General features: G+C 32.4%; 1 pseudogene; it reads right to left on the bottom strand.

Moving 5' to 3' along the window:
• Positions 1-12,386: 12,386 nt before the first annotated feature.
• Positions 12,387-16,148, bottom strand: LOC116125140 (annotated as a pseudogene).
• Between the last annotated feature and the right edge of the window lie 7,129 nt (positions 16,149-23,277).

Raw genomic sequence — 23,277 nt, 5'->3', positions numbered from 1 at the left:
CCTGCACACATTTACACCCACACATCTTCTAACATCATCTAAAAGTGCTAGTGGAAATAAAAGTGCATTAGAAACACAAATGAAAATAATATGTAAGAACTTTTTTCTATTCTTACCATTATCAGAATATTACTACACCCTTGAGTTGAAGAAGACTTTAAAAGTATGAAAGAAACATGAAAAAATGTGCTAGAAAAATATGTCACAAGAGAGATTTTTCATAATGCCTCCTCCTCCCAAACGAGAAGAGAATTCTCTTATTTACAGAGAAATACAAAAGCTTACATTTAATACTATAGCATGATATTTTTTACTTTTGATTTTTTTTTTTTTAACATTTATTAAACTTGCCTACAATATTTGACTCTTGGATTTTACACGAGAGATATTCTTCTTGAGGTGGCAAATTGCCATATAATTCACATTTATTTTACAGATAAACATAAAGGACATAAACATTTGTTTTAATATACATAGTATTTTATCCTGACAACTCCGATTGTAAAAGAGCTTTAATCATCTGACAAGTTTGTAACGTACCACGAGTCTTCGTCATAGAAATCGAGACAACACCAGCCCATTGCTTGAATCCAATCAATAGGAATTATCGAGAAGATGAATCTAGATGAGTATCCGGAGAAATGTCTAAAGACTAAGCTTGCTGCCTTGCAGAGGTACTTGATGCATGCATGTACTACTGACACTTGGATTTATGAAGATAATAATCACGGGACTGTTGAAGCTCTTCTTCTTGAACAATATCCGGCTTAGAATCTGAGTACCACCATTCTGGATAGTCTTGTATATCTGAAGTGGCCATATCTCATCTGGAATCGTTTGATTTTTCTCAAAAAGGATTTTTCTAAATTGACCTAATCTCAAGAGCATGGTCAAACATATTATGGACTATATTATATAGATAGGACCGATGAAATGTGACTTGATGCCGTGAAAAACATAAGTCATTGTATCTGATAGAGTGGTGTCGATGAAAAAGCATGTGGACCATGCTACTTTGGTGGATATAGGACCTCTGTATCGAGCAAGTTGATGAGAAAACACACACTTCCATTTTTCCAAGGTTTTGAACCATTTGAGAAAAATCATCCAAAAGTGTGATTTAGAGGTTGAGGATGACTACCACTGGGAAATTATTTTCAACATATAATGATCTGAGAAGTGAACTGCAATGTGGTGCTGGTGTAACATATACCAAAAGAACCATAATAATTCTTATGAAAATATGATATCTGGACCAGAAGGTAAACAAAAGATTTTTGAAAAGCGGTAATCTGGATGGACACCTAACATATCATACATGGATTGTCCACACTTTTCAAGGCATTGGATTTGATAAGAAAACATGAGGGTGGTGGCATTTTCATTTATGGTACGAGTTCAAACAAGGTTATCGAATTCAGGAGGTGTGTCTGGTATAAGGTTTGGTGAAGAAAAGGATGAACAAGAACTAATCTGGGTTAGTGGTTGATACATGAAACAAGGAAGTGGTTTGGACCTAGGGTTCATGAAACAAACTTGTTTAGCTTTAGGCTTGGATAAATAATCTGTAATGGTATTAGTGTGACCTTTGATGTGTTGGACGGTGAAAGAATACTTGCTGAGCCATTCTGCCCATCGAAGTAAGTGTTGATGTGGAACATTTTTCCTGTTGAATCGAAGCATTTGATCAAAGGATTTCATGTTTGTTTCAACAAAGAAATGATGTCCAACAAGATGAAATTTAAACCTTTCAATAACATTTTTTACTACTAATATTTCCTTGAAAGTAGAATGATAATGATGTTGGTGCGGTTTGAACTGTCTGCTCTAATATCCACACAAATGTCATACTTTGTCATCATCTTGTTCAAAAAGCATTACACCCCAATGGGTGTCACTAACATCTGTCTGAAGGATTCGTTTCCCAGAAGAGGGAATCTTCAATGGTTGTGTAAGGAAGGTTTTGCACTTAAGACTCTTAATTGCATTGGTTTGCTTGTCAAACCATGAAAGAGGATTCTTCTTAAGCATCTGAGAAAGTGGAGAGGTAAGTTGAGAAATGTTAGGGATAAAACTGCGCATGTAATTGGCAATTCCTAAGAATTGTTGTATTTCTTTCTGAGTGGTAAGAACATTTGTATAACTCATTAGCAATATGAGGTTGGAGGTCATACTTGCCATCAACAATGACCATAAAAGTGTATGATATCAACAAATTTGCGAAGAAGATGAACATGAGATTCTTCATCTTTTGAGAAGAGGGGAATATCATCTATATAGATAAGACATGTCTGAAGAAGAGGAGCAACTATCTTCATCATGACTTTCTAAAACAGAGAAGGAGCTACCTTAAGTCCAAAAGGCATGACTATCTATTGGTAATGTTGGTTAGGAAAGTAGAAAACAGTCTTATGACGATCATCAGGATGAATCCCAAGTTGCCAAAATCCAGCTTTGAGATCAAATTTGGAAAACATCTTTGCATTATGTAGATTGGCAAAGAGGATTTGTCTGAAAGGTAGAGAAAATTTGTCATCATGAAGAAAGAAATTCAAAGGCTGATAATTGATAACAAGTTTGAGCTTTCATTTGGCTTGTTCAACACGTTTATTGACATAAAATGCTTCACATGCCCATTGAGAAACTGTGGGTTCAATCAATCCTTGAGATAAAAGCTAAGTACATTCTTTTTAGGCTAAGATGAGATGTTCTGGTGACATACCAGAAGGACTAGCTTTAGTGGGATTGATATCTTCACTTTTGAAAAATAGAAGATGGACAAAGAAATCAAAATTCTTCTATACTGGATGGAAACATTTAGTGAGAAAATCTACATGAGAATCTACACAAGAGCGAAAAATAAGCTGGGCTTTGATTTGCTCAATGGGATTGCTTTCAATCTGGAACAAGTTAGGTTGAGTGGTCTAGGATTGGAAAAACATCTTATGCTGAATACTATCACGGAGGATTCTAAGTTTACTGAGTTTGGAATAAACATCAAAACCTAGAACCATATCTTTGCTAGGTAAATCGGAACCAAGAATTTTGTGAAAAGTAAAACATCTTGGAAAAATTTGGATTTTAATGGGTTTGCTGATCAAATGAGTAGTGAAAGTGTCACTATTAGTGGTGTAGAAAACTTCTTGGTGAGATTTCCATTGGGAGGATGGGAGGATCTTAGGATTGATAATAGTGCGGGCAACACCAATATCGAAAAAAGCTATAAAAGAATTGGGATTGAAATATTTAATGGGAAAGATTTGGACTTTTGTTGTAGGTATGTGACATGAGAAGGCTAATGATGGAAAGGATTGTGATATTTGTTGAATCTGGTAGGAATAGTGACAATCATCTAAATCAGAGAACTTAATATCAGTGGTTGCTAGGGGTGACCGGTTTCGGGTACCCTCCATTTTCCGGGAGAACCGGAACCGGAACCACACAGTGCAGGTTCCCAAAAAAAGGAACTGGAACCGGAACCGCATAGTGTAGGTTCTTCAATTCAAGGAACCGGAACCTAAAATGCAGGTTCCGGTTCCTTTCCAGGGTATCCTGTAAAAAATAATTACCCCCCTATTAGTTTAAAAAATGACAAAAATACCTTAAAAGTTTACAAATACACCCCTAACAAATATACTATTTGGGTTTAGGGTTTAATTATAATGTAATATTATGATTAATTAAATTTTTAATCATTTAATTAAGTATTGTAATATTATTTATAATAGAATGTTATAATTAATTAAGTAATCATACCATAAATTTAAAATGTAATGTTATAATTAATAAAATTCTAATCATTTAATTAAGTATTGTGTAAATTAGTAAATTAATTACTAATGTTTATAATATAATGTCATAATCAATTAAGTAATCATTTAATTATGTAATGTTATATTAATTATATGATCATACTATAATAGTATAATGTAATGTTATAATGAATTAAGTAATCATACTACAAATCTATAATTTAATATTATAATTAATTAAATTTCAAATCATTTAATTAATATACTAATGTTTATAATGGAATGTTATAATTGATTAAGTAATCATATTACAAATATATAAAGTAATGTTATAATTAATTAAATTTTTAATCGTTTAATTAAGTAATGTAATAGTATAGTAAATTACTAATGTTTATAATGTAATGTTATAAATTCATAACTAATTAAGTAATTATGTAATCATTTAACTATATAATGCTATAATTAAGTAAGTGATTATAATATAATGTAATATAATAATATTATAATTTAATTGAGTAATTATTTAACTATAATGTAATGCTTAATAAATGTTTATAAGGTAATGTTATAATTAATTAAATTTCTTATCATTTAATTAAGTATTGTGCTAATGTTTATGTAGTAAATTAGTAATTACTAATGTTTAAAACATAATATCATAACTCATAATCAATTAAGTAATTATTTAATTATGTAATGTTATAATTAATTATATAATCATACTATAATGTAATGTTATAGTGAATTAACTATTAAGTAATCATACTATAAATTTTTAATGTAATATTATAATTAATTAAATTTTTAATCATTTAATTAAGTTTGTACTAATGTTTATAATAAAATATTATAATTGATTAAGTAATTATACTATAAATCTATAACGTAATGCTATAATTAATTAAATTTCTAATTATAAGTCAATTAATTAACTATTTAATTATGTTATAACTTATAAGTCAATTAATTAAGTAGTAATCAATTAATGTAATGCTATAATTAATTATACTATAAATCAATTAAGTAATGTTATAAAATTATAATTAATTAAGTAATCATTTAACTATAATGTAATGTTATAATTGATTAAGTATGATATTTAACTAGTAATTAAATTTATTAATGTTTATCAATTTATCATATATAATTAATTAATTACTAATTTATTATAGATATACTTAGAACTTGATAATTGAAGTAAATAACTAAATATATTATTACTCAATCAAATATACTATTTTATTCAAAAATAATTCTTTTAATAACATTAAAAATGTAAAACACTTTTAATTGGATCATAATTCCAATTATTCACTTAATTGATCAAAACTTTAATATTAATGTATTATAATATATTAAAGCTTTTAATATGGTGTAATTTATATGTAATAAGTATAATTGTATTCGTATATTTATTTAATTAGGTTATTCTAAAAATTTAACTTTTTCTATTTTAAATTTTTTTATATGTAAAATAATAGAAACCCTCTATTATTCACATTTCACAAATATTTCATTGTAGTCTAGGTTCCAAAACAAGTTCTAAAATAGGTTCCAAACAGGTTTCAAAAATCGGTTCCAAACCGGGTACCCCTTACAGGTTCCAAACAGGGTACCCTTTTTACAGGTTCCGGTTCCTCCACACACAAGAACCAGAACTGGAACCGCACAGTATCGGTTCCAAAAAATTGGAACCGGAACCTACCCGCACAGTACCGGTTCCGGGTAGGTTCCGATTCCGGTTCTGGTTCTACCCGCTACCCGTGCTCACCCCTAATGGTTGCAAACTGAAGAACTGTATCTAAAGTGGGTTTTTCATCCATGGAAAACCAACTTTCAACATTATCATCAAAAAAATCTATATTAGAGAGCTGAGAGAGCTGTTGCATCATTTTTGGCTGACTATTTGGGCTTATTTGGACAATTCTTAGCAAAATGGCTAGGACGGTTGCACAAGTAACAACGATTAGATCATTTGCCTCGACGTTTCTTTTTTCGAAGAAACTTGCTAAACTTAAAGCGGCAAGATTTGCATCTAGTAGGAGCATTAGGTTGAGAATACTTGATGCGTCTGGAATGAAACTTCATCTTGGTATGACAAGAACATGTGCGATATGATTTGCACTTGATCTGCAAATCTGGTCTATGACAAACCTTTGTTAGTTGTTTAGAGCACTTCAGATAATCATCAAAAAATTGTTTATGAGAACAAAGCTTCTCTAGAGGAAAGATGACAAACCGATAACTTTCTCCAAGAGAAATGGAACCAAGTTGTTTGCTTTGATACTACATGAGCTTGGTTACTTCATGACTTAGGGATTCTGGAATGGAAGCTAAAAAGGCTTGCTTCGTGTTAGGATCATCCATTCCCCTAAGTGTATGATATCGTTTTACCATTTCTTTATAATATCTATCAAGATCTTTCTTTTTAAGAGAACATCGCATCTTAAAATATTCTTCTCTAACCTGGTCTTCATAAAGATGAGATAATCCACAAAATTCATCATAGAGGAGATACAGAGCTTGATTAATATCTAACAGTTGGATGAACAAAGTTTGTCTGTATTTCTAAAGAATAACCCACCAATCATAGAGAATTCCATCAAATCTAGTTGTAAACTATGTAAGAACAGTAGAGACTTGGGCATTAAATTTAAGCATCTCAGCTTGTAACTAGGTCTGAAACTCATACATCCGATTTCTCCATTTATGTGGAGGAAGATCATCAACAGTAAAAGTGTGGAGCTTAGTTGAAGTTGTATAAGAGTCACGCTCAACTGTAGTATGACGAGATTGTCGATACCTAGGTGGAGAGTCTGGGATGGAATCATCACCTTCAGGCATTTCATCTTCATCAACTTCAGAGACAACATGTTGTCTTGGGGATTCGGGTTGATGGGTCCTTAATTAGGGATAAACATTGAAATGTTGCTCAGAAGTATCACTAGCAGAATCAAAGCTACTATCAAACGATTCATTAGTAGAAAGCATATCAGTTTCTGATTCTATTTAGAAGGAAGACGAAGAATCCTGAGTAATACCAGAGGTTGCAAGATGACGTCTTTCTGTCATGTCTCTCAGAAAAGAACTCATATAATTAAAAGAAAGAGGACTTTCTGGAGAGACATGATTAGCAGAAATCTGACGATCTTCCATCATCATCATTTGCATTGGAGCCTTATCCTTAGATAAAGGATGATGAGGCTTTGGAGATGGTGGATTTGAAGGACTGGAAGAGAAAGAGTCAGGTATATAATCAAATGGTTTCCACGCAGACTCAGGTGTTTTAATAGAATATTTTTCTTGCCTCTTTTATTCACGTTCCAGATTAATCTTTTCATCACGTTCTTTGTAGAGTCTGGCATATAATTGTTCAATATTTCCAAAATCCTAAACTGCTCCAGAAGGTATCTGAGGAGAGACTAAAGGTTGACTGATCTTTGGAAAAGGTGAAAATGAAGGTTGTAGCCAAGTTGGTGAAAAGTCAAAAGGATTTGGCACCGAAGATACTTCAGGAAAAGCCTGTGGTTGTTTGAGTTTTTGCTTAAGGTATTCCTGTTGAAGTGATACCATTTGAATTTTGAGCGACTTCATTTTTGCTTTCTTCTGGAGAAATTGAGCTGAATGGCTATGAGAGTGCCTGACGATGTGCATCAATTCATGATGGAGCTGATCAATCTGTTTTTGTAGACGAGAAATCGACATAGTGAGATTGTGGGAGTGAGAGTCCACATGATGAGTTACTAGATCTAATTTTTGTTCTATTCTGGGCATGGTTTTATTCTGGGCTAAAGCATTTTTAGTCTACCAGTTAAGAACTGCTTCAGCTTGGGAAAGTTTTGGTGTTGAACCATCAAGCTATATGTCTTTGGAAAGAATCACTTTTGGCTGTTGAGTCATAGTTTCCTTAAGAGAAGGAAAATATGTGTCATTATTGAAATTTTGTCCTGTCTTTTGAGGATCAGGTGATTGAATCATCATGATGGATTGGACTGGAGGAGTATGAACAAGGGGTGAATGGATTGTTTTGTTTTCCTTTGCAATCCACTGGAGAGCTTGCTGATAACAAGGTAAAGGCTTTTTAAAGTAAGGTGATTTAGCAGATTTGGGTGGTTTTAAAGGAAATCTAGGTTTAGGTTCTAGAGGAGTGTCCCATGAAGGTTTAATGGATGGTGATTCTTTCCAAGCTGGTGGAGAATATTCAACATAATAGTCAAATTTGCCTGATGCCTGACCAAGAAGGCCAACTTCGGGATTATGGTCTTCAAATCTGGAATGAAGATTTTTCTGACTGCATCGAGTTGTCTATTTTTTCCGTTTATAATGGTTTAGTTTGGAAATAAAATGCTCATCAATTTCCCAAATAGGATCATTACGGCAGTCAGAGCATTGACAGTCAATATCAAATGGATTATGACCAGTGATTGGATCATATTGATAATAGATAGGAGCACCAGATTGTTGAAATGAATGAATGGAAAGTCCAGGTTCCCGTACTGTTGTAGCTGGTGAGACTAGAGTGATCATGAATTGAGTTTGTCAAAAACTCAAAGGTGAAGCACTGGGAGTTGCTGGAGATTTAAATTTGATAGTTGTTATACCATCACTGTTATCATGCATGGTAGAGTCTATAGAAACTATTGGAGTTTCTTTTTTATTAAGAGACTCATAACTTATCACCCAAGAGTCTAGTAACAGTTTAATCAAGTCATCCCTGGAGAACTGCCTTGGAATATTGATATAGTGAGGAGTATTTTGAGAGTCAACAGTAAGAAGCAGCACATCAGTAGTCATAGGAATAGCGACATCAAGAGCATGGTCTTGGATTCGCTAAACCATTTGATAATGCAAAGTAGCTACAATACTTCCTGAATTCAAATCTGCACCGACAATCTGTAGTTGAACTTTAAGAGCTTTGGAGCAATGAACATTAGAGAGAGACATATTGAAATTAAGAAACAATGCCATGATGACTGTTTCAGCATTCAAAGTTGTCTGTACAGTTCCTATGCAAGCATGTTGATAATGGACAAATCTGGTGTCTAACAGAGCAATTCAGACAGAGACTGGGAGTCCTTTTCTGCCATGGTAAGATAGAGTAAGTCTGAGAGCACCAAAGTGCACACGAGAGTATCCTTCACGGATCCATTGGGCAATGAATTCTTGAGGGATTTCCATAGTAACATATTGTTCTTGAGTTGTGGTTGGAATTTGACACTTATCAAAAGTACTAGTTTGGACATACTCTTTTACTGGCTTTCTGGAAGGTCTAACAAGAGTTTTAAAGGTTTTAGACAACAAGAAGGAAGACTTAGAAAGGCTGTATAAGGATATACAATAGGAGGGATAGTATCTTGAATTTTTGATTTTCTGGGATGTAAGATATTTCATACAGACTATATACTTTAGAAAAAGTCTAGACAAGCTAGTATTTATTGGAGTTAAACGTAGATAAAGTTGAAGAGGATCCATGAGTGTGAGTTCAACCTCTTAGATGTGTACACAAACCTCAAATGCAAGAATAGCTCAAGCCCCTTAACAATTAAGAACATAATACATAAAACATAACTAGGACTTAAAGGAGCCAATAGCCGAGGAGGTAGTCCTCCTCACACACAATAATTGGAACCAATATTTACTTAAATAGCCAGTAACCGAGGGAGGTAGTCCTCCTCAACAATTTTATTAAATTACCCCTAGAATTTTCGAAAATAACAATCAACACCTAAAACCCTATTTCGTCCAATGTTTTGTGAAGTACCAAGGCAAATGGTCAAATTTATGCAGCAGGACAGAGATTTTTTTTTTTTTTTTTTTTTTTTAAGTTTCAACCCTTTATATAAGCTTGAAAAGAATTTATGGAACTTTTCTTATAAGTCGAATAAGTTTATTTAAAACTTAAATGAGTATTTTTTAAAGACAACCAATCTAAAGTGTGCATACTTTAAATAATTTTTTTTTTTTTTTTTTTTTAAATTTCAGAAGTGCTTATGGTTATAATTAATTTTGTGTCAAATTTGTTTGACACAAACTCTAATAAGCTTATTATCATAAATTCTAATGAAACATTGTACTAAACAGTCCTGAAACAACACCTCGCCATAGTGATTACAAAGCTCCAACCTGCTTTAGAAATTTTCGTTTCAATTAAATAGAAAGAAAAACGAAGTCAAATTTATCAAGCATTCCAGCTCGATGAATTTAATGTTCATTGCATGGAATTGTACAAATAAAACCTAAATGGTACATTTGATTAACTGATTTGAGATCTTATAATTTAAACTAATGAATCTGTATTAAATTCCTTGTTATTACAAAGAAATTTTGTGGAAATTGTTGAGGACGTCCTGCTTGAGAGAATTTTCCATTGTAAGTTGAAACGTCAGTCAATTTTGATTGTTCGATTAGCATATATTGGTACCAAAACTTCTCTCCAACCTAAAGATAAGTGGGTGTAATTAAATGAATTACTTGATATTTTAATGCTAATGAAATTGTTGATACAATATAATAGATCACTAATAATGAACCATAACTTATTCTTCCTAGCTAGAAAACATTTGAATGAACTTTTAGTATGAAATTTTATTGCCTTAAACCAAACACAATTAAATATAATCTCTTTGAATTTAAAATTAGGTAGAAATTTTTTTCAATTTTTGAAGAGTAATGTTACGTTATTAACACTGCCTACAAAGTAAAAATTCCAGCTATGGATCGCTACAAATCTGGCTGCTAAGATGACAGTATCATATTAATTATAGGATTATACTTTCTTATAATCAATATAATGTTAATACCATTGTTTTAAAAACCGGACCGGACTGGCCAGTCCAACCGTTGGACAGGGAACCAGTCTATGTCCGTTCGATCAACATTAAACCCGTTAATATGAATTAACCCGCTTTAACCCGGTCAAAACCCGGATAAAGTCAATGAACCCCTAACCTTACGCAATCGCACTATCGCAACCCATTCCCTGATTCTTTCTTTTCTCTGTTTCTAACTTCTTCTCTTTCTCAATTTCTCTACTAAAATTTCTAGATTTCTCAGCTTCTCTTCGAAAATTTCTCTCTGAAATCCCACTCAAATCGCAATCAACTCCACTCAAATCGCAATCAAAGTTGTAACTAAGATGGCTGCGCTTTGGCCGAAGAGATCTAACGAGATGATGAGCAAAACGATGAGCCGTCGCCCGACGATGCAGTCAAGGAGTTGGTGGAAGTGGATGGCGTCAGCGTGCATCCGGGAGGCGTGGAATTCACAAACAATGTGTTTGCACAGAGCCAACGGCAGGATGATGAAGAGGAGCTGAGGTGGGCGACAATCAAACGACTGCTCACGTATATCGTTGAAAAGGGGATGCTAGGCAGGTTCTTGAGAACGGGAAAATTGTTCACGATGGTGGATTGTGACGAGATCTCCATGGAAAATAGTGGTTTAGAGTTAAAACAATAAGATGTGGTCACAGTTTGCTTTGGGAGTCAACATAAGATTGGTTTGAATTTTATGAAGCCGCGCAGCATTAGATATGGTCAAATTCATACCAATTTTTAATCCATTTTCTCTGTTAATGACGTCATACTCTTGTTTTCATGAACCAAAACAAGTAAAGCCAACAAGCTATCTTATTAAAACGGCAGCAACATCTATCACTTGAAAATCATACAACATTAAGTTTATTACATTTTTAAAAAGTATATTTTAATTTTTGCTTGGAATCTTATATTTTAAACTTAGTATCTATTAAATTAAATTACAAGTTTTAACTTATGATTTCTATTTTTTCCTGAAATTACGTAGATGATAGTGATGGTATGATGATGGTGATGAATTTGATGCTATTGTGTAAAGCTCAACACCATGAAACGGATCAAGAAAAATACTTGCATCAATTTTTTGTTATTTAATATGTAAATACAACATCATATTTTGATTTAGACTTTGAATTGTTGTTAAATACTTAAATTATGTTAGATTATGTTGAATTAAACTTTGAATCATGTTAGCCACTAATTAAGTTGTTATTGTCTTATTAAAAATAGAAATCTGAAAAAAAAAAAAAAGTTTTTTTAAAAATATACTATGTCATCATGATGTGTGATGACGTCCCCCGATCCAACCGGCGGTCTAACCGGTTGGACCGGTTGAATCGTGACCTGGCACAGAGCGGGTTGCCCTCGGTCCGATTTTAAAACAAGGTTATCCATGAGCGGTAACATTATTTGGAATTTCAACTTTGTATACGTAGTTTTACTCAATTCTAAACTAATTTAGTTTGTTAAAAAGTTTTTATATTATCTTGGTCACAAACCTCCTTTGAACTTCGTGAGTGAACTGTCTTAAGTTTCATAAAATTATTTAAAGCCTAGAGCAGCTCATCATTTTTCAAACTGAGGGGTCCCTATAATGGGCTAATTCTCAAAGGAGGTGAACATCATTTCTCTCCTAGTGTATACATCAATTAGACTTCCTCATCCCCAGTCCATTGCTCAAGGGTGAATAACAGCCTCTAGTAAACACTGGATAGCTTTACATTATGTACCATGGTGATGTATAAATCTATCATTCAAAATGTGATGTTACATGCAATAAACATCTATACACTCAAGCATGAATGTATTTTCATACCTAAACCTCTGTGTTCCCTTTGCATACATCGCAAATTGTATAGCCAAGCCTTCACAATAAGGACATTTTGTCCCCTCGTCTACCCATTCCAAAAACTGCATTGCAGAACTTGTTCATATAAGTAAAGTTGGATACTGCTAGAACAATAATCACACAACCAGTGTGGAACATTTGAATATTTCTTTTTACCTGTGGTTCAATGTTTGGCTCACCAGTTCCATCACATTCTGTGTGACAAAAATTGTAAGTCAGTTCTATTGATTTCTAGCATCGAATTGATTTGATTACATAACGCATCTACCAGTCAGATTTTTCAGTACAACAGAAATGCACGTCCGGTAAACAAGTCGGTGAATTCATGTTATATAGATATTATTTTAAATTTCATATTATTTGTTAGAATTTTATGAGAAAAATCAATAACACGTGACATAAATTATTGGCTTTTTGTACCTGGAATTGGTGCCCCCGTTACATATTATTTTTCTTGATAGTCATACGATCTCAAACGATAAAACTTAACAACTCATCATGCAAAAAGCAGAGGATATATTTACAAGTGGCTGATGTGATCTATATATATTTGATGATAATTGTTGAGTCCAGCTGAAACCAAAATCTGAAACCCTAACTATTTCTCTTGACAATTACAATTTGGACCATACCTCCATTCTGTTGTTCAACTTTTTTAATTTTCTAAGGTAACAGAGAGGCAATCTCAAATCTGACTAAATCATGTGTGTGCTATTAGATTTATCTAAATTCATTTTAAGTCATTTCGAAAATTAAATGGCTTTGCCCTTGACCTTGAAGCTCTTTACATTGACAATTCATGTTGTCAGCAAAAATTGAGATAAATGATTAGGTTCAAGAAAATTTTGTTAATATATAACGAATAAACAATATCTAAACTGCTTCAAAAGGTAAACCTAAGACTCTATTGGTTCTGAACTTTTCAAACCATTAATCCTAGTAAAAGATTTCTGTTTATGCAAGATCCTGAAGCATAGTGATATTATGATTCCTTTGTCTCAATTAGTTTGTAAAAATTCAATTATTATATAAACATCAAGATATTTTTATTTCTACTGAGATTTAATTAAAAAAAAAATGTTATTCTTGAAAGTGGAGACTCAATCTGTGAAGTCACATAAGTACCTGTGCACATTAAGCGGCCCCTCCCCACGACAAGTAAGGCACTTGGTTTTGGCATCCTTAGGTTTGCTTTCAGAAGCTTGTCGGTTCCTGCCAGTGAGTCGAGAAGGTTCTTCCCACCGATTCTCTCCAAGAAGGAAAACTCGATGCGGAAAACTTCAACTTCCATAACGCTTTTTCATCCACACTGTTTGTTGAAGTTCTGAGATTTCAGTCACAGAACCAACTGCAGCTCCATTCCACCTCCCTAAAGAACAAAGAATTCAAAGACTAACAAGTATATCCAGAAATCTCCAAATCATAGGACTTGCTTCCGGGTAATTTACATGTCGTATAATCAGGTACCAACTAGATAGCAAATATCAGGGATTACGAAAAGAACCAGGCTAACAGTGATTTGACCTCACCAGGCTCACCTTCTCTGGAAAACCAGAGTGACCTTTCTCATATACATTCTTATTTCGCCAGCATCTTCAATTTGCTGCCCCGCAAATAACCTTTCAAGGAGTTCTGCAGTCATTATTCCATCTTCAGGGGTACCTAGTTGTTGCCTGACAACCAAGAAATGTACTAATTAATCCATATAACATTAACTTACCAAAATATTGTGGAGTCTGTTACAAAAGATTGTTATTTTTGGTGATTTTGATAATTTGTATGTTTATGTTCCATGTAAAAAAAAAAAAAAAAGAAAAAGAAAAAAGCCTTACTTGCCAAGTCTTCACAGCACGTTCAGTTCCACTTGAGAAACTGGAAAACTCCATGTCCTCTCACCTGAGTAAAATCCTAGTTTTAGCAATGCTTCCTGTCACAATCACATGCATTACGAAGCAAATCAACCTATGAGACATCCACATTAAGATTATATCAAATTACTAGAGAAAGAGACATAAAGAAATAGAAGAGAAGAATGGAAAACTTATAACAAACTAAACTGTGAATTAGGTTTCCACGAAAAATAGTCAACATTGGGATGTCAAAATTTTAGCATACTTGAAACCTATTAAAGTTACACTCAATTCCAGATGTGGAAACTTTTTCAAGATCTTCTTACTAGGAAATTCTATTACAGAGAATCAGAGTGTTAAAGTTTTAGATTGCAAAATTACAATAAAACCAGAAGATGAGTTTAGCATCAAATATTATTATTTTTTTAAAAATAGTATCTAAGTTGTAACACACTAATCAACACAATCTCCATAAAAGAAATGGTTCTTTAATCTTTTATGGTCTTCTTAAAGTTGTATTAGAAAGTAAATATAAGTGCCCCGAATGTTATTCTCTTACCCAATTGACACTGTACGTTCATATTGTCAGACAGTTTCACACCTAATGCTTTTGTAAGGCTTCAAATTAAACAGATAGGTTCCATATGATGTATATAGGATATCTGTTCACGTGATTTTGGTATTTTATCCTGTTTCTATATTTTCTCTCTCCAAGAAGCCACATGGCAGTATTTGTTTCTTCATCCAAATTTTGAATACATTTGAATGATAATGTTTATAACCTAAGGTAGGAATACAAGTGTTAAGTCTATTTGATTTTTATAGAAAAAACATTTGAACCAATATATATATGTTATAAAACAAACAATTAGAATATCTAAATACTTACATTATATGCATAAAACTTTTGATACAGAATAATGTAATTCACTCAAAATTGTACTAAAACAATGCCTAATGTTGAAAATGTCTCAGACTTAAGGCATACGCAAACCACAAATTAATAATAAATTTATGTCCTCATTGCTAATATTTCCTTACAAGATCAAGATTATACTTTAGAGCCCAAAGAATTGGTCAACCAGTGGGACGGTTCCACCATGCAGTAATTCATTTCCATCTTCACTCTATGTAAATAGTTTAAACCAACTAACCTTGTCATTAATAACTGCCAAAGAAAGACCTGCTCCATACAGGTACCCTAAAACCTGATGACTCACGATGTCCTTATAACCCCAGTTTTGATATAACTCCACAAATGACATACACAATACAATTTTCAGTAATTAACAAAATCAAACTCGCCTTTATAAAGAAAAATTGCATATTTCTGGGCACACCTGCATCACTTTAACGTCGTCCTCCTCGCTGCCGCTCCTTAATGTCCCCATTTCTTCCCTTCTACTTCAAAACCCTGAAACTTCTTTCTGTTCCTCTTCAATCACTTCCTTTTGTTCCTCTTCTTCAATCTTCTCCTCATCCACTACTGTCGCTTCTCTGCAATCAAATTCTTCTCCTCAACGCCTGCAGCATTAAAATCATCCAACCAGTAACTCTCAAAACGCACACCGATTTCCATAATAATAAAAACATTTATTTATTTTTCACTTTTTAATATAAAATAATATCACCTGTAATAAACCGGCGATATAATTATCGTATCCGAAACCGAAACTCCTTCATCGAAATTACGATTCCTAGACTTTCACTTGAAGTTTAACTCGGAAATCTCGCGAAGCAGCGAGTCACGCTCGCGGATCCAGCGTTGCTCTCCCTGGCCAGGTTGTTCTTCGCGTAGCCAGCGCTGTTCTTCGCGAATCCATCGGATTTCGTCGCGGTCAGAGTTTGGTGACGTGGCGCGGATTTGGAACTTGGAGGATGTGGAGTGAAATTAAAAGAGGAGTGTAGGTTTTACGGCGAAGATTAAAGGTGAGGGGAGGATTGAAGAGAGAGAGGAGTAGAGAAGACATGTGAAAGCGATAGATTGGGAGGGAAATGAGAAGCGAGAATGAAGATGAAGATTTTGTGTGTTTTATGTGGTTCGTTATTTGAACCACACGATTTCAGTTACAGGTGCGGGAAGCTAATCTATCAGAGATATTTTTGAAGGTAAATTGTGATGTTTTCTGAATGGGCCAGTTAATGATATTTTTGTAAGGACTACTACATATACCCCAATCTCTCCAATTCATCATTATCAACATGTTATCGATTAGACAGCGAAAATCCCAAATGCTACCTCATCTAATGACTAACGAGTACAAGAAAACTACTCTTGCATCCAAAAGCGAAGAACTTTAGGAATTATAACAGATTTATGGCTCCTGGTTAGGGGTGAACGTTTCGGGTATCCTATATTTTTCAGCGGAATGAAACTGGAACCACACATGCAAGTTCCCAAAAAAAAAAACCAGAACCGGAACCGTACATTGCAGGTTCTTAAATTTAAGGAACCAAAACCGAAATGCAGGTTCCGGTTCCTTTCCCGGTACTCTGTAAAAATCAATTACCCCCCTATTATTTAAAAAATGACAAAAATACCTTAAAGTTTACAAATACAACTCTACACAATTTTGATTACTCATTTTTTTGTGTCCAATGTGACTTATAAATCCTCTAATCTTTAAGCAACACTTGAATTCAATCGATTCTTACAATTCAGATAAATTCCTCAGTCAAAACCAAAATACAAACAATTAATTAAATTAATTAAACATCATACTATAAATCTATAACTTAATATATAATTAATTAAATTTTTAATCATTTTATTAAGTATTGTACTAATGTTTATAATGAATATTAAATTAATTAAGTAATCATACTATAATCTATAGTAATGTTAATTAATTAATTTTTAATCATTTAATTGTAATGTACTAATGTAGTAATTACTAATATTTATAATATATGTTAAATTTATAATTAATTAAGTAATTATTTAACTATGTAATGTTATAATTAATTAAACTTAATAATAATGTAATGTTATTATTAATTAAGTAATTATTTAGTTATAATGTAATGTTTTAATTAATTGAATTTCTAATCATTTAATTAGTATTGTACTAATGTTTATAATAGAATGTTATATTAATAAGTATCATACTATAAATATATTGTAAGTTATAATAATTAAATTTCTAATCATTTATTATGTATTATGTTAATGTAGTAAATTACTATGTTTATAATATAATGTCATAATTAATTGAGCAATCATTTCATTATGATATTATAATTATTATGTGATCATACTTAATTAATGTTATAATAAATTAAGTAATCATATTATAAATCTTTAAATAATATTATAGTAATTAAACTTCTAATCATTTATTAAGTATTGTACTAATGTTTATAATAGAATGTTATAATTATAAAGAATCATTTGTTAATAACGTAATATTATAATTTTAAGTAATCATATATAAATTTATAATGTAATGTTATAATGAATTAAATTCTAATCATTTAATTAAGTATTGTACTAATGTAATAAATTACTAATGTTTAATATAATATCATAATTAATTAAGTAATCTTTTTATTACGTAATGTTATAATTATTATGTGACCATACGTAATGCAATGTTATAATTATTAAGTAATCATTATCTATAATAATGTTATAACTGATAAGTAATCATTTAACTAGTAATGTATTAATGTTTATTAATTTATTTTATATAATTAATTAATTACAGATATACTTACAATTTGATAATTGAAGTAAATAACTAAATATTATATTATTATTCAATCAAATATACTATTCTATTAAAAAATAATTCTTTTAATAACATTAAAATACTTTTAATTGGTTTTAATCTAATTATACACTTAATTAATCAAAACTTTAATATTAATATATTATAATATATTAAAGTTTTTTATATGGTGTAGTTTATATGTAACAAGTATAATTGTATATTTATTTAATTAGGTTATTGTAAAAATTTAACCTTTTCCATTTTAATTTTTTTATATGTAAAATTACAATAGACCCCCCATTCTTCACAGATATTTCATTTCAACCCAGGTTCCAAAACAGGGTGTCTGTTGCAGGTTCCAAGCGGGGTACCCACTACAGGTTCTTTTTTCTAGGTTTCGATGCCGGTTCCTTCACATGTAGGAACCGAAACCGAAATCGCATAGTGTCGGTTCCAAGAAAATGGAACCGGAACCTACCCGCACAGTGTTGGTTCCAAGTAGGCTCCGGTTCCGGTTCTACCCGCTACCCGTGCTCACCCCTACTCCTGGCACTTGTGCTTTCCAGTAATGGTAGATTTATTTGCAATCACGAAGCACTTCCTGAACAAAATTGAAAACCTCCCACCTAGTCTTTTTCTTTTCTTCCCCATTATAGACCATCTTTACCTAACGAAGAAACCTATATACGTCTGTTTGGTTCAGGGTCATATAAGATTACTGGGACAGGGTAACCTTGGTTTAATTTTCAAGATTCCCTTGTTTGGTTTGCAAGTAATAAAATATTACAGATATATTTTATTGTAAATAGTGTTTACTAATAAGTAATATAAAGGGTAATCAGATTACCTCCCAGGAGGTGTTATTAAAAGATTACCGAGGTAATCTGATTTTTATACATATTTTGCCTTTAATTAAATGTCATTTCGGACACAATTACTCTCAAATGTCAACCAAATAACCATTAGCCCAAACCCTTTACATTTGAGAATTTAGCTACAACAACTTAGCCACAAAAAAATTTAAAAGTTAACAAAATACCCCAACCACCCAAGACCACCGTTGGCCGCCGCCCATCACTGTCGGCCGCCGACAGAAGTCGTCCTAATGACACATGACCGGCAGGATCTGACCGGTCATGCGCCGGTAAGGTCGTTTCTATAACCATGAAATGGTTGTTGTTTCACGGCTAGATCTGTGGTTGTGAAATGGCAATAGAAACAGCCAAATTTGGCTGTTTCTAGCCATGGATCAAAGATCCATGGTCGAAAACGGCTTTATCGATGCACGATCAGCCAAATTCTACCGGTTGTGCGCCATTACGGCGACTGTTAGTGGTAGCGGTTGGCTGTCGGCAGTGGCTTGGGTGGGGTGGGTAGGGGTGATTTTGCTACAAATTAATGTTTTATATGACTATAGTGTTTTAGCAAAATTTCAAATGTAGGGTGTTAAGAGAAATTATTTAAAAAATAATAATAAAAATAATATTATATTAATATTTAAAAAGAAGGCAATTTAGTAATCTATATAACATACCTACCTATTTATCCTCTCAACCAAACATATTAATATAACATACTCACCAATTTATTCCAATCAACTAAGCACATTTTTCTAAACATTCACAGTAATTTTCAAGGTGATATATCTTTTTATTAATATAACATCTCCCATAATAAAACATTATATGAACCAAACGCACCCTATATGTTATAGGAGTTTATTAAATTTTCCGCAAGAAATAACAAACTCTTCAATCAAGTATTAAAAATAACAATTTTATCCTTTATAGACTTATAGTCATTGCCTGCTAACTAATACACTTTACACAAAATCCGTTATATTAAACAGTAAAGTCCTCACGAAACACTAACAATAGGGGTAAATTGTTATTTAAGGGGAAATTCTTATTTATTGAGATAAAGGGAAACAAAACTCATATTCTTGAGTTAAATATCTTTAATTTTGAATGGTAATATTAACACATCAAACAAAGATTTATAATTATATCCCAATAATGTAGTAGAGAATAATACTGAAGGCCCCTAAAAGATTATTGTTTTCTGTTTTCCACAAGAGAGAATCAGTCGACTCTTTTCCTACAAGTGATTTAAAGATTGGTGTCAACCAATGTTTTAAAAACCAACCCAGAGNGTATTTATTGGAGTTGTAAACGTAGATAAAGTTGAAGAGGATTCCATGAGTGTGAGTTCAACCTCTTAGATGTGTAACACAACCTCAAATAGCAAGAATAGCTCAAGCCCCTTAACAAATTAAGAACATAATACATAAAACATAACTAGGACTTAAAGGAGCCAATAGCCGAGGGGAGGTAGTCCTCCTCACACACAATAATTGGAACCAATAAGTTACTTAAATAAGCCAGTAACCGAGGGGAGGTAGTCCTCCTCAACAATTTTAATTAAATTACCCCTAGAATTTTCGAAAAGTAACAATCAACACCTAAAACCCTAATGTCGTCCAATGTTTGTTGAAGTACCGAAGGCAAGATGGTCAAATTTATGCAGCAGGATAGAGATTTATTTATTTTTATTTATTTATTTATTTATTTTTAAGTTTCAACACTTTATATAAGCTTGAAAAGAATTTATGGAACTTTTCTTATAAGTCGAATAATAGTTTATTTAAAAACTTAATGAGTATTTTTTAAAGACAACTTTAAATAATTTTTTTTTTTTTTTTAAATTTCAGAAGTGCTTATGGTTATAATTAAATTTTGTGTCAAATTTGTTTGACACAAACTCTAATAAGCTTTATTATCATAAATTCTAATAGAAAAAATTATACTAAACAGGTCCTAAAACTAACAACTCGCCATAGTGATTACAAAGCTCCAACCTAGCTTTAGAAATTTTCGTTTCAATTAAATAGAAAGAAAAACGAAGTCAAATTTATTCAAGCATTCCAGCTCGATGAATTTAATGTTCATTGCATGGAATTGTACAAAATAAAACCTAAATTGTAACTTTTGATTAACTGATTTGAGATCTTATAATTTTAACTAATGAATCTGTATTAAATTCCTTGGTATTACAAAAGAAATTTTATGGAAATTGTTGAGGACGTCCTGCTTGAGAAGATTTTCCATTGTAAGTTGAAACGTCAGTCAAATTTTGATTGTTCGATTAGCATATATTGGTACCAAAACTTCTCTCCCAACCTAAAGATAAGTGGGTGTAATTAAATGTAATTACATTGATATTTTTTAATGCTAATGAAAATTTGTTGATACTAATATAATAGATCACTAAATAATTGAACCATAACTTTATTCTTCCTAGCTAGAAAACATTTGAATGAACTTTTAGTATGGAAAATTTTATTGCCTTAAACCAAACACAATTATATATAAATCTCTTTGAATTTAAAATTAGGTAGAAATTTATTTTAAATTTTTGAAGAGTAATGTTACGTTATTAACACTGCCTACAAAGTAAAAATTCCAGCTATGGATCGCTACAAATCTGGCTGCTAAGATGACAGTATCATATTAATTATAGGATTATACTTTCTTATAATCAATATAATGTTAATACCATTGTTTTAAAAACCGGACCGGACTGGCCAGTCCAACCGGTTGGACAGGGAACCAGTCATATGTCCGGTTCGAGTCAACATTAAACCCGTTAATATGAATTAACCCGCTTTAACCCGGTCAAAACCCGGATAAAGTCAATGAACCCCTAACCTTACGCAATCGCACTATCGCAACCCATTCCACTGATTTCCTTTCTCTGTTTCTTAACTTCTTCTCTTTCTCAATTTCTCTACTAAAATTTCTCAGATTTCTCAGCTTCTCTTCGAAAATTTCTCTCTGAAATCCCACTCAAATCGCAATCAACTCCACTCAAATCGCAATCAAATTGTAACTAAGATGGCTGCGGCTTTGGCCGAAGAAGATCTAACGAGATCGATGAGCAAAACGATGAGCCGTCGCCCGACGATGCAGTCAAGGAGTTGGTGGAAGTGGATGGCGTCAGCGTGCATCCGGGAGGCGTGGAATTCACAAACAAATGTGTTTGCACAGAGCCAACGGCAGGATGATGAAGAGGAGCTGAGGTGGGCGACAATCAAACGACTGCTCACGTATGATCAGTTGAGAAAGGGGATGCTGAGGCAGGTTCTTGAGAACGGGAAAATTGTTCACGATGAGGTGGATGTGACGAGATTCGCCATGGAAAATGAGTGGTTTAGAGTTAGTAAAACAATAAGATGTGGTCAACAAAGTTTGCTTTGGGAGTCAACAATAAGATTGGTTTGAATTTTATGAAGCCGGCAAGCATTAGATATGGTCAAATTCATACCAATTTTTAATCCATTTTCTCTGTTAATGACGTCATACTCTTGTTTTCATGAACCAAAACAAGTAAAGCCAACAAGCTATCTTATTAAAACGGCAGCAACATCTATCACTTTGAAAATCATACAACATTAAGTATTATTACATTTTTAAAAAGTATATTTTAAAATTTTTGCTTGGAATCTTATATTTTAAACTTAGTATCTATTTAAATTAAATTACAAGTTTTAACTTATGATTTCTATTTTTTACTGAAATTTACGTAGATGATAGTGATGGTTATGATGATGGTGATGAATTTTGATGCTAGTGTGTAAAGCTCAATCAACATGGAAACGGATCAAAGAAAAAATACTTGCATCAAATGTTTTGTTATTTAATATGTAAATACAACATCATATTTTGATTTAGACTTTGAATTGTTGTTAAATACTTAAATTATGTTAAGATTATTGTTGAATTTAAACTTTGAATCATGTTAGACACTAATTAAGTTGTTATTGTCTTATTAAAAAATAGAAATCTGAAAAAAAAAAAAAAGTTTTTTTAAAAATATACTAATGTCATCATGATGTGTGATGACGTCACCGATCCAACCGGCGGTCTAACCGGTTGGACCGGTTGAATCGTGACCTGGCCAGCAGAGCGGGTTGCCCTTCGGTCCGATTTTTAAAACAATGGTTAATCCATGAGCGGTAACATTATTTGGAATTTCAACTTTGTATACGTAGTTTTACTCAATTCTAAACTAATTTAGTTTGTAAAAAAAGTTTTTATATAGAGTATTATTCTTGGTCACAAACCTCCTTTGAACTTTGTGAGTGAACCCTCTTAAGTTTCATAAAATTATTTAAAGCCTAGAAGCAACTCATCATTTTTCAAACTGAGGAGGGTCCTCTTATAATGGGCTAATTCTCAAAGGAGGTGAACATTATTTCTCTTCCTAGTGTATACATCAATTAGACTTCCCTCATCA

This window comes from Pistacia vera, unplaced genomic scaffold (assembly GCF_008641045.1).
Source record: "Pistacia vera cultivar Batoury unplaced genomic scaffold, PisVer_v2 Contig104, whole genome shotgun sequence".
NCBI classification, from domain to species: Eukaryota; Viridiplantae; Streptophyta; class Magnoliopsida; order Sapindales; family Anacardiaceae; genus Pistacia; species Pistacia vera.
The sequence above is the reverse complement of the archived record's forward strand: the minus strand, read 5'-3'. Positions and strand labels throughout refer to the sequence as shown.